This window comes from Rhinopithecus bieti, unplaced genomic scaffold (assembly GCF_001698545.2).
Source record: "Rhinopithecus bieti isolate Rb0 unplaced genomic scaffold, ASM169854v2 scaffold_18354, whole genome shotgun sequence".
Classification (NCBI taxonomy): domain Eukaryota; kingdom Metazoa; phylum Chordata; class Mammalia; order Primates; family Cercopithecidae; genus Rhinopithecus; species Rhinopithecus bieti.
This window is the reverse complement of record NW_016809835.1, coordinates 2,269,168-2,277,919: the sequence shown is the minus strand read 5'-3', so window position 1 is coordinate 2,277,919 and position 8,752 is coordinate 2,269,168. Positions and strand designations below refer to the sequence as shown.

Below are 8,752 nucleotides of genomic sequence, written 5' to 3'. Positions count from 1 at the left end.
ATACATGTATCTTCTCCACATAAATAGAATAATATTTTATATACTGTGTTGTGCAAATGGCATTTTCCCTTTGGAGCTCTTTTCAAATATTTAAAAATGTATTTTAAAAAACTGCTACACAGTAGCTCATAGACTGAATCTACCATAGTTCATTTACTCTTTCCCCTCTTGATGGTCCTTTAGGAGGTGTTTGGTTTTTTTCTATTATAAATAGTGTGCAATGACCATGCTTGTAAGTGCTTCTATACTTTTTCTTATATGTTTCTCTGAGCACAGATGCCTAGATCTAGAAGCCAAACAGATGGGTTGAAGGTGATACCTAATTTTAACATTTGATGACTCCTGCCAAATTACCCGCTGAAAAGAATTTAACAATTTATACTCCTGCCGCATCATTGCCTCTTTCCTCACATCATAAGGTAAGCCTTCTTATTTTTTACTCATCAAAGGGAGATAAATATTTACTGTCTAAAACTAAGCACCTTTTAAACTGCTTTTCTTTCTTTATTGGTTTAACTCTTTAAGATGTGTCTTTTTTCCTATTGGACTATTGTTTTTATCTTTACTGGCTTTTAGAAGCTCTTTATATAATCTGGATAATAAGCTTTTGTCATCAATATATGTTGCAGATATTACCTCTCAGTGTGTTAGATTTTGTATTTATGTCTATTTATTATGTCTGTGACCATACAAATGATTAAATTTCTTATAAGGTTAGACCAAGCTTCTTTCTTTATGAGTTCATGGGGGTTGTCTGTCTCAGAAAGGATCTCTCATCCTGAACCTTAAAACTATTCTCCTAATAATTTTAGATTTGTTCAATTGAGAGAGTGCTTAACTCAGGAGATCAATAAAGGTTCATAAAGGAGGAAATATTTGAAATTGTCCTGGAAGAACTATATTTTTCAACAGGCAGAGATGGAGAAAGCACAATCTACGTGAAGAGAACAGCATGAGCAAAAAGAACCGGTAGAAATATATTGAGCTTGTTCTTGAAAATAGCTAGCAGTTTACTCCTCCTTTCTTTTGTATACTAATGGCAGCACACTGAGCAAACTGTCATCTTGCTTTTATCACTTAGCATATCTTTGAAATATTTCCATAATCATTATAAGGAGTATCCCTATTGCTTTTTGAGCAATGCATAGAATTCCATTTTGTGTGAATATCATAATTTATCACTCTTCTATTTTTATCACTCCTCTGTCAATGATGACTTCCAGTCTTTTGATAATATAAACAGTGCTGTAGTAAATAGAGTTCTGTATATGTCATTTCCCACAGGTTAGAGACCATCCATAGGATAAATTTCTAGCAAATTGCTGAGTCCAGGACATGCATGTTTGTAATTTTGGAAGATCTTAAAAACTTACCTCCCACAGGTGTTGTACCAGTATGTGCTTCTGCCAGTACTAGATGGGTGGGCTGCTGATTCCTCAAAACGTAAGTATTTTCAAACTTTTAAATTTTAACCCATTTAATGTAATTTAAAAATTACGTCTCTGTGTGGTTTTAGTTCCATGTCCCTTATTATATGTAAGGCTGAACATCTTGGCGTATGTTTAAGGGCCATCTGCATTTCCTTTTCTGTGCACTGTCAGCTTATATGCTTTGCCCATTTTTTCTAGTAGATGGTTAGTGTTTTTCTTATTGATTTGTATGTATTCTGTATTACTCCTTTATCACAATGCTACAAAGAAATGCCTGAGACTGTCATTTATATAGAGAAAAAAGGTTTTATTGGCTCACAGTTTCAGGCTGTACAGGAAGCATGGCTGGGGAGGCCTCAGGAAACTTACAATCATGGAAGAAGGTGAAGGGGAAGCAGGCACATCTACACATGGGCGGAGGAGGAAGAGAGATAAGGAAGAGGTGCTACATGCTTTTAAGCAACAAGATCTCATGAGATCTCACTATCATGAGAATAGCAAGGAGGAAATCTTCCCCCATGATTCAGTCACCTCCCGCCAGACCCCTCCTCCAACATTGGGGATTACAATTTGACATGAGATTGCTGGTGGGACACAAATCCAAACCATATCATATTCTTTATACATTTGGGAAATTAACTTTTTTCTGTAATATGATTTACAAATATTTTTCTCAGATAGGCATTTGGTTTTTGACTTTTCATATTGTACATTTTACCATGGGAACGTTTTTTGTCATTAAATTTACCTCTTCTTTCATTCATATGGTTTCTGCATCCTATATTATACTTAGAAAGACCATTACCATTCTGAAATGATATAAGAAAAATTCTCTCAGGGTTTTTTTTCTGGTAATTTTAAGACTTTACTTACAATATTTTGGATTTATCCAGATGTAGACTATAAGAAAAGGATCCACATTTTTTCCCCAGCTCTACATTTTGCTTCTAGAAGATTTTACAAAATTTTGCAATTACTTAGTAACTTATATTTCTTCCCAAATGATTTTGAAATCTGTAAGAGCAGAAACTTTGATTTCTCATTTTTATTCTTTCACATGCCTGCCCTTTAATGCACTTCAACCCCAGCCCCAAGTCTTGCCTAGTACTTGGCAGTTGGATAGTTGTACTTCTGCATTTCTCTACTGCTGGGGAGGAAAGATTCCACCTGAGTTAAGGCAAGTCCTACTCAGGATGTGGCTGCAAATGAGATTGCAAAGTTCTCAACCGGTGTCTTTTCATTAAACTCTGGCTTTTACCAAGTACAAGTACCAAGTGAGTCATGCCGACACATGTAGAGGATGGCATCCTGAGGGGAAAAGAATTATAGTGTAAATAGCCAAGGCTGCTTGGAGATAAGCTTCTCAGCTGGCACTGCAGAACAGCAGCCACTGCCACAGCAAACAGCAAAACAATAACAAGCTTGCTTGCAGAAGGTGGGAAGCTGCAGACATAAATGCCGGCTCCTTTCCCAGGGTACCAGCAGTCCCTGGGGATGAAGTATTCTAAATGGGCAGCAGTTGTGGAGTCCTCCCAGCTCACAGGAATGGAAGATGCCACTCACTAGCAGAAGTGCTCTGAGGTGGCAGTGAGGAGTGCTGTCTTTGGACTCTAAGAGGAACGTCTGTATGGCACCAGGCTCAGGGAGACATGTCTTGTGTGTCCTGCTAAGCACTAACAGCAATAATTGAGCACAGCAATCTGCCTCACATCATTCTAGGCCCTAGGAGGGCACAAAGTTGGTTCTTGGCTCAGCTTATCAGGAAAGTAACATATGCACATACGAATATAGTGTCCAACAGCAGAAGGGGATGCCCTGAACAATCCAGGTTGCACAAAGGAGTGTGGACAAACAAGTAGTTGCATCCACCTGGGAACACCAGGAAAGCTCAGAAGGAGGATGCCTCCAGCAACCAGTGAGTGTACTCTGTCACCAGGTGCCTTGGAGAGTGGAGGATCTGCAGGGCACTTTTTGAGGCTGATAGGAAGAAAGCAGACAGGTGGGGTGGTAGACAGAATGACACTCTTACCCTCTGCAATGTTCACATTCTAATCCCTGGGATATGTGAATATGTTACTTTAGTTGACAAAAGAGACTTTGCAGGTGTGATTAAGGATTTTGAGCTGGGGAGGTGACTCAGAATTATGTGAATGGGCCCAATATAATCACAAGGGTCCTTATAATAGGGAGACAGGAGTGTCAGAGTCAGAGATGAGATGTGATGATGGAAGCAGTGGTGAGAGAGAGATGTGAAGATGGAAGGAGAGGGCCATGGGCCAAGGAATGTGGGTGGCCTCTAGAAGCTGGAAAAGGCAAGGAAATGGATCCTCCCCTAAAGACTCCAGCAGAAACAAAACCCTGCTAACACCTTGACTATAGGACTTCCGACCTCCAGAACTATAAAATAATAAATTCATGTTGTTTTAAACCACTAAGATTATGTTAATTTGTTACAACAGTCATGGGAAATGAGCACAGGTGGATTAGACACTTCAAGAGATGTAATTTCTTTGTGTAATTCCTTCTGGGAAGCTCCATGAAGCCTGACATTTAGTACAGATGTGCCCCAATCCTGCTCCATGTTACGAACTAGAATATGGTAGAATTGGGTGGGAACAGACCAAAAGATCAGGGCTGCCATGAAGCCCCCTGCCTTGGCACCTCTCGTCTTTATGCTTCTCATTTGCAGCATGGTCAGCATACGCAGCGTTCACCCTCTCATCAGTAGGAGCTGGGCAAGAGCATCTGAAAACCACTGGGTTTTAAAATAGTGATACAATCGAAGTTGTGCTTTGGGAAACTGTGGGAAGTTTTTCTCAAATCCCATGGTCAGCAAGTATCTGATTTCCCCTTAGATGGCATTTCAATTTGCCATTTCTGGACAGAACTTGGTTCTTTAGAATTCTATAGTTGCTTATGGATTAGTTACTGCAGAGGTGAAGTCTTTCCATATGTGTGTGAACTTTTAAAAAGTAAAGTCATATACGGATACCAGATGAAAAACAAAGTTTTCATATTGTGATATCTGGGCCCAAAGGGATAGCCATTTATTTGGTAGTTTAGACATTCATTCAATCAGCACATCTTTAGCAAGCATCTGCCATGTAGCAGATACTGCTGGAGTCGCTGGAGATGCAATGATGAGAAAAACATACTTGGTCCCTCCCCTCAAAGGCCTTACTCTCCAGGGAGGAAGAAGTGCAAATATGGGAAACCAGAGAAAGGGTATTTTCAACGTCTTTTTCCCCAGCTTTATTGAGGTGTAAATGACAAATAAAATTTTACATATTCAAGGTATACAATGTGATGATTTGATATACATATACATTGTGAAATGATTACCACAATCAAATGAATCAATATCTCCAGCCCCACACATAACTACCATCTGTATGTGTGTATGGTGAGAACTTAACATTCTTTAGAGGAGAATAAAGGAAAGTTCACTGGCCAAAATGTAGCACAAAAGATTGTGAAGTGTCACAGATTCCATGTGGAATCAGATGGCATATCTTTTTGTTTGTTTTCTTTTGTTTTGTTTGAGACAGAGTCTTGCTCTGTTGTCCAGCTGGAGCGCAATGGCTCAATCTTGGCTCACTGCAACCTCTGCCTCCCTGTTCAAGTGATTCTCCTGCCTCAGTCTCCAGAGTAGCTGGAACGATAGGCACATGCCACTATGCTCGGCTAATTTTTGTATTTTTAGTAGAGATGGGTTTCACAGTGTTGGCGAGCCTGGTCTCGAACTCCTGACCTCAGGTGATCCTCCCGCCTCAGCCTCCCAAAGTGCTGGGATTACAGGCATGAGCCACCACGCCCAGCCTGACACAGCTTCTTGAATACCCCAGAACCACGGTTTCTTCATCCACACTAGGGAGCGAGAATCTGGCCACTCTAGTGGCCATAGGATCAGAAAGATTCCACTGGCGGTACAGTGGAAACAGTACAGTACAGCACAAACAGAAACAGCATGGGATGATACCCAGACTTGTCACAGCCCCCATGTGCCCAATGTTAGTTCAGCCTTCCCTGGGTGCAGTAGGCCTCAGAAACAGCATGCCTCTGAGCGCTCATGCTTGTGCACTCCAGAACACGAAACAGGCACAGGAAGGTTGTGATGACTGTCACTCACGGAGAGTATCACAACCTGGAGAAAACGTGACAAAACTGTCATTTCTTAACGTTTTAAACCAGATGCCCTCCTGTGGTAAATATAAAAATCTACTTCCTTTTAAGTATTTGAAACTTTATAATATGTTAATCATCATGACTGAAAGCAAACCAAAGTGAAACAAAGGGTAATTGTAAAAGACAATTTTGCATTTGATCCGGAAAGGTATTTTACTTTCATAATGATAGCAGCATTAAGTAGTGGCACGCAGGGTGGGAGTGTGGAAGAGGGGCTACTGAGGTCCTTGGAACATGAGGACTCCTGTGCTTGTCTTCCACATGTGCAAAGTGTCCTCTGAGAGCTCGACGGTCACTTGTGAAATTATCCCAGTAAGTGATTCTTGACAGCAAGGAAGTTACACTAATATTTGTGTATCTGATTTCTTTCCATACTGAAAAACAATTATTAAATATTCAACCAATATATTTGATGGGAAAATGACACACTACCTAAATATAAATAATCTCCAAAAATTGTCACTAGTATAATGTTGTGGTATGTGTAGTATGATGCGAGGTTAATTAAGTGAGCTTATAGTCAGGTTACCCAACTTTAAACCCAGTCCTATTTATTAGCTATTGAACAAGGACGAGCTACTTCACTGCATTGTGTCTCAATTTTCTCATTTGTAAAATGTGGATATCTAGCATCTCTATGTCATAGAATTGTGACTCTTTCATTTACTCATTCAGCATTTATTGTGTACCCAGTGGGTTTCAGACACAATGCTAGTTCCAGGGGAGATACAGCATATTTAAATATCTACTGTTTTAAAAATGTGTTGGGAGATATGGGCAGTGTCTACAGTTTCAGAGTCGATTTTATTTTCAAACTAGTTTTATTTGCTTTGACATGTTTTTGATGCCCTATTTTTTTTTTTTTTTTTTTTTTGCTAATGCCTTAACATAAAATATGATAGACTATAAAAACTGTCATACAGCCAGATGCGGTGGCTCATGCCTGTAATCCCAGCACTTTGAGAGGCCAAGGGGGGTGGCTAACGAGGTCAGGAGATCAAGACCATCCTGGCTAACATGGTGAAACCCTGTCTCTACTAGAAACACAAAAATTAGGTGGGTGTGGTGGCACATGACTGTAGTCCCAGCAACTTGGGAGGCTGAGGCAGGAGCATCTCTTGAACCTGGGAGGTGGAAGTTGCAGTGAGCCGAGATTGCACCACTGCATTCCAGCCTGGTGACAAAGAGAGACTCCATCTCAAAGAAAAACAAAACAAAACAAAGAACAACATCAGAAATCCCTGTCACATTATTATCCACCCATGGTTGTATAATTTTGCCCTTCAGAGTTCTCAGGAGCCACAAAATATATAGATAAATAAATCAACAGATAATAGCAAAGATATACTGGCAAAGCAACATGTATGCAGACTTACAAACAAGTTAACAGAAATAATCCTTGGCAAAATATTCTCTGGAGTACCTTACTTACAAACAACATTTACAAATCAAATAGAGCCCCTCAGAAAAGGCTTGTAAAATGTAGCAATGTGGCTTTGGCCACTGCGTTTTCCTGACAGTGAGTCCTAATTCATAACACATAACAGCAGCCTGTCATCCAAAGGTTGCAGTGATGTGATTGTAGGTGGCTTTCTGTTCCAAGATACCAATAATACCAGATCTAACCTCTGAGTAAGAAATATCTATTTCTGCTTCTTTTGAACTCCCACCCAAAAGAGAAAAATCACTCTCAGAAGCCATGTTCCAGCTCAGGAATGCCCATAGAATAAGCCAGGGGCTTTGCGTGCAGACATGCCCCTAACATTGCTGGTTACCTGGCCTCATCTGCAGAGGGTATGCCTACCTTGAAATCTGCCAACACAGCACTCTTGGTGGAGGTTTTGGGGTCATTTGATTGAAAGATTTTTCGTAGTCTGGAAGGACAAATACACTATTAAAACAGAACAAAAATGGAAACTCAGGAAACTAGCCATATGCCAAAGATGACAAAGAGGCCACCGAGACGTGGCAAAGTCCATCTTACAATCCATGCCACTTTTACAGAAAATCACTGTTGGCCATGACCCGAAGTCATGAGATAAATTCCACTGATCTGGGTGAAAGTAAAGTATTTATAAAGAATATGGGCTTTAAATGTATGCCTGTATTGTTTCCAATTCAAGTGTCAAACTTTAAATATCTCATTAGAATTCCTTTAAATATATATGTGTGTGTGTGTGTGTGTGTGTGTGTGTGTGTGTGTGTGTGTGTGTATATATATATAAACTTTAAAGACAGTCTAAAGTTTGGCTTCTATTTAGATATCATGGAATATAGATCACAACTTCCAATTATGTGTTTCTGTCAACTTATTAAGGTGGCCCTTTTAAACTTTATATAAATGGATATAACATACCAGAGATCAGGTCCAGCTTGTTTTTTTTCTTCTTATTAATGTTATGTATACTTGAGACCAGAGTCTATTCTTAACCCTTCATTATACAGATATGCTTATTTTATTGAAACAATGATATAATCTGCTCAACCTAGGTTATTACAAACTGTTTTCTAGCTTTACCACATAACTTTTATTTTCATGAATGAGCCATATTCTTTCTTTTCTCCAGGACTTTGCAGAAGCTCTTCCTTCTGATTTGGATGTTCCATCCCTCTTAGCATGCTAACTTCTCATCTATCAAATTCTAGCTTAAAGATAGCCTCCTCTAGGGAGCCTTCCTTGACTCTCCAAGACTGAACTAGGTATCCCCCCGTGTTATCCTGTGCTTCTTCCTATCACAGCCCTTATTGTAGTAGGTTAGAATTAGTATACTTATTTATAGGTCTAGCTATGTCCTCTTAGACTGATAGTTCTCAAACGTTTTGGTCTCAGGACCTTTTGAATTCTTAAAAATTACTGGGGACTGGGTGCGGTGCCTGTAATCCCAACATTTTGGAAGGCCAAGGTGGGTGGATCTCTTGAGCCCAGAAGTTTGAGACCAGCCTGGGCAACATGGCAAAACCTTATCTCTACAGAAAATACAAATTAGCCAGGCAAGGTGGCTTATGCCTGTAGTCCCAGCTACTTGGGAGGCTGAGATGGGAGAATTGCTTCAGCCCAGGGTAGCTGAGGCTGCATGAGCCATGATCGTGCCGTTACACTCCAGCTCAGGTGACAGAGTGAGACCTTGTCTCAAAAA

The 8,752-nt window shown here is 40.0% G+C and overlaps 1 long non-coding RNA gene across 1 annotated transcript in view; it reads left to right on the top strand.

Moving 5' to 3' along the window:
• The first annotated feature begins 234 nt into the window (after positions 1–234).
• The window catches only part of LOC108541162 (uncharacterized), an 11,762-nt gene continuing 3,244 nt past the window's right edge, over positions 235–8,752 (top strand). The window contains exons 1-2 of the long non-coding RNA XR_001888886.1: positions 235–419; positions 1,383–1,443. This is a non-coding gene — a long non-coding RNA (uncharacterized LOC108541162). The remainder of the gene's footprint in view (positions 420–1,382; positions 1,444–8,752) is intronic.